Here is a 4,683-nt window from a genome sequence, read left to right as displayed (position 1 = left end):
AGGCTCCAGGATTTGAGGTATTTCCTAGACCAGTGGGAGGTTCGGTGTGGACCGGTGATGAGCATGATTTGTTTTGGAGGTTCACTAAGATGAAGCCCCCAGAGTTCTTCAGCACTGAGATGGAGGATGATTACGCGTTCATTATGGACTGTCATGAGAGCCTCCACAAGATAGGGGCAGTGGAGAAATATGGCGTTGAGTTCGTGACCTTCCAGCTCTTGGGTGATTCCTAGTTATGGTGGAGGACTTTTGTAGAGTGCAAGCCAACGGGATCACCTCTGTTGACATGGACTCAGTTTCACTAGGTGTTTTTAGACAAGTATGTTCCTCGCACTTTGAGGGACCGCAGGAGCGTTGAGTTCAGTAATATTGAGTAAGGTAATCTATCCGTGGCTGCTTATGAGGCTAGGTTTCATTCGTTGTCTCCCTATGCCCTCCAGCTTGTGCCTACTGAGGAGGAGAGAGTTAGAAGATTTGTGAAGGGGTTGAACACTACCCTTCAGTTATTAGCTCTTCAGCTTGTAGCAACAGGCGCTTCCTTTTAGGAAGTGGTGGATCATGTTAGGACTATCGAGGGAGTTCGGCAGGAGGGTTACCATAAGCACGCGGAGAAGAAGGACCAAAAGGGTGGTAGTTACAGTGGCTCTTTCACTAAGGGCCAGAGTTCCCGGTTTTATTCCGGACGCCCTGTTTAGCCAGCCATGCAGGTTTCAGCTGGAGGCCCATGGAGCCAGTCACTACTATTTTAGCCAGCCAGGAGGATTGCAGACCAGAGCTCCAGATTATGGTGGTTATTTGGCTTTGTCCATTTCTGTTCAGCGTCCAACGCTAGACTGCGGGTGTTTTGAGTGTGGTAATATGGGGCATTTCAACAGAAATTGTCCCAGACTTAGGCAAGGTGCACAATCTAGGCATGGCAGTCACACAGCTAGTAGGGGTGTGTTACACCTCGTATTTTAGAACTAAGGTTAGACTCGTATCGTTAGATTTTTAGTGGAAAAACTAAATGTTTGAACGTTTTGCGAAAATGGTTGATACGCCTACGTCGGGCAGCCTTAACTCCTTAATTAGTTGGGAATTTGGGAAAGTACCGTTAATGAAAGTTGTAGTACGTAGAAATACCTTTCTAATGATATAAAGACGAGGCCAATCAGAGATCGGAACAAGGAGATATGATCGTCTCAATATGGCTAATAGTAGGGCGCTTAAAATTCGATAGAATCGGCTAAGTTTTCGATACATCTTCCTTCCAGCCCAATTTCGTGAAAATCAGTTGAGATAACTTAAAACACAAAAGTTGTAGCACGTTGAAATACCTTTGCAACGGTATATTGTGGAGCTCAAACAGAGCTCTGTACAAGAAGCTATGCCCATATTACCAAACATTGCGCATAACCAACACAGGCAGCGCGTGAGGGGGCGTGCAATGGCCCCGCGTCGCGGGATGAATGCACAAAAAGGTCCCACGTTGGATGTGCAATGCAGGCCCAATGCGGAAGCAGTTTGAAAAAGAACTTTCTGAGCATTTCTTTTCGAGCCAGTGAGTCTAAACTTCTTAATTTATCTAATACTAGTCCCAAATAAACAACTTTTCTCTTAGAAAATTGCCTATTAACAGGGGTGAAGTGAATTATATTATGCTATTTTTCGAGTTCAGGGAAAGAAGATACAATATTCATTCTGGAAAGAAATTTTCTAGGATATCATAGAAACAATTGGGTAGACATAGTTTTTTTCATTCGTGAACTTCAAACTGATGTACAAATCAGAAATAAATAAATGAACAAAAAGGACATTGCGAAAGTTAATTTCACGTATGATCACTAAACTTTACATACTATAACACTAAATTTACAAAACTATTTTTTGTCATATATGTGAAACAAAAACTAATGATTTGCAAGAGGGGCTCGTAATGTCTATGTTGTACACTGAGATTTAATTAGTTTATTTTGTACATCAGGTGGAGTGACAACAATAAGTGCATTCCTTGAAAAATTCTTCCCATCAATTTTGAAGAATGCGACCCAATTGTGTTGCTCAAAACATTTCTCTGCTCATCTTGGGTCGCATTTTGCTAGGCTTTGGTGTCGGCTTTACTAACCAGGTAGCAAAACATAGAATCTAGTAATCTTATAATGCAGGGTAAGGCTGCATACAATAGACCGTTGTGGTCCGGCCCTTCCCTGAACCCCGAGATAGCTGGAATTTAGTGCATCGGACTGCCCTGTACTGGTGGTGTGAAAACTGTTCACATCGCTACTCATTATTTCAGTTAAAATCATTATTTTGATTCAAATTAACTTACTAATAAAATTGAAACTTCAATGTAAAGATTTCTAAACACTAAAAATTGAAGGGATTCAAGAACATGCATGATTTATATTTTAACAAAATAAGTATTTACCATTTGTATTTTTGATAATCGCATAAAGGGACAAAGGAGACATAGTTTGGAAGTATACTTAATTACCGTATTCCATCATAATATTTGTGCATGTATTTGAAGGCTACTCCTGTATACCTGTCAAAAATGGCACCTTCAAAATGGCATGGTGCATTCAGCACGGGCTTCCAATTCTTCATAGGCCTTGGCACCTCCAAGCTCACCTAGGGATGGCGCCTTTCCCTCGGCCTAACCATAGCTCCAACCGCGACAATGACCATAGGTGCAGTTCTCATTCTTTTTTTTTCAAAAACTAATGGTGGTGTCAGGATCAGTTTGCAAACACCTCGATTATTTCCTCAAGTACCTACAACCTCCAACTAACACAAGTATCGGGTAGTTCTACCCACTATAGCATAGTAATAAGAAAAGAAATCACCTATCCTTTATTATGGGACCTTTACTTTTGAGACCTAAAGCAGATGCTTCAATTTTCCTGCCCTTGAGCCGGCCTTGCATTTTATATCTTTGATGAGATTTGAACCATCATAGGCCATGATTTATATCTCATTTTATGACCACAACTTGGGCACAGGTATACTTCTAATTTCCTACACATCTAGCAACCTAGTTGAGCGAGGAAAATTGGAGCAGGCAAAGCAATAGCTGGCACAAGTTTTTGGAACCACTAGCAACACTGAAATCGAAGCAGAGTTAGCTGATCTTATTCAGTCTTGTGAAATTGCAAGAGCTTCACAGGAAGTGCCTTTTGTGACAATCTTTAAGAGACAACACTGGCGTCATTTGGTCGTGTCCATTGCCATACCATTTTTCCAGCAAATGATGAATGTATTAATATCATTGCATTCTATGCATCTGTCCTTTTTCGATCAGTAGGTTTAGGAATTAACTCGGCTCTATTGAGTGCTGTGATTCTTGAAGTAGTCAATTTGGTTTGTGTCTACTAGTATTGCTGATCGCTTTGGTCGGAGATTTCTCTTCATACAGGGCGGAGTACAGATGCTCATCTGCCAGGTGCATGCTTTAACTAGATATATCTGGCACAACTCGTTATGCACATACACAATCCAAGATAGATTCACCCTAAAAAATTAGTTGATGAGTTTAAATTTCGTATACTGACAGTGTATAATTTTTCTAGGGGTTCTTTCATGTATGTTCCTTTTAACAAACTTAATTACCGTCAGTAGCCCACATATACAAAACCTATACACTGATATGTATATTATAAGTATAGTATATGTATATTATATGTATAGTAGATGTAAATTTAAGTATAAATATAAAAAAAAATTGCTAGCTATCTTGTAAACTAGATCACTCAAAGTCATTGGGTTGTAATTATCCCTTTTTTCTACAACAAGCCAAATAAGGTAAGTTGAAAAATAGAAACAGACATTATTAAGTGCAGTGGCATTGGTTAAGGTCTTACTAAGGGTCCAGGTATACAAGTATGCAAAGAGTTTAACTTTTATGTAGTGCAGGGCATAATTCTCTTACATTATCAAGTTAAATTGACTTGCAATAACAGGTAACTGCTTACAACAAGTTTGATCTTGTATCCACAAACGTAGAGTAATTAGCTTGCTTTAAGTTAGACTAATAATGCAAGACAACTTTATATTGTCTGTACATATTGTTGACACCCAATTTTGTCTCACCTTTCCTCCGAAATATCTATTTACGCCTCTAGTATTTTTGGCAACTTAAAAAAAATAAAAAAAATAAAATAAAAATAAATAATAATAATAATAATAATAATAATAATAATAATAATAATAATAATAATTAGCTTCTTATCAATACCGGCGTTTCATTATTCTATTATAGTTACTAGTTGTTGTTATTATTATTATTATTATTATTATTATTATTATTATTATTATTATTATTATTATTATTTTGGTTACCGGTATTATTATAATTCGCATTGTTATCATTTCAGCATTTTTACCAGCTTATGCACACGCATCGCATTTATCTTCGCATAATTTAATAATAGCATTTACTTACTGTTGAATTTCAAATATATTATCGCACGGCTATTACAGCGTCATTTTATTTTCATCTGAATACTAATAAATACATACGTTTATATTAGAGGATATTTTAGCACACTTAGTGTATAATTAATTAAAATGAGTCTTTTATTTAAATTTAGAAGCCAAACTATTTCTTTCAACCAGCCCACATTTTAATTCACCCCAGCCCAACATTTACAATTAGCCCATTCTTTTAACCCAATACCCAGTCCACTAACCCAAACCAACCCGACC

General features: G+C 37.8%; 1 pseudogene; it reads left to right on the top strand.

The window, feature by feature from the left end:
* Positions 1 to 235: 235 nt before the first annotated feature.
* LOC132628437 (sugar transport protein 5-like) lies at positions 236 to 3,986 on the top strand (annotated as a pseudogene).
* Positions 3,987 to 4,683: the final 697 nt, after the last annotated feature.

Source organism: Lycium barbarum, chromosome 2 (assembly GCF_019175385.1).
Source record: "Lycium barbarum isolate Lr01 chromosome 2, ASM1917538v2, whole genome shotgun sequence".
In the NCBI taxonomy this organism is placed as follows: domain Eukaryota; kingdom Viridiplantae; phylum Streptophyta; class Magnoliopsida; order Solanales; family Solanaceae; genus Lycium; species Lycium barbarum.
This window is presented reverse-complemented; position numbering and strand designations above follow the sequence as displayed.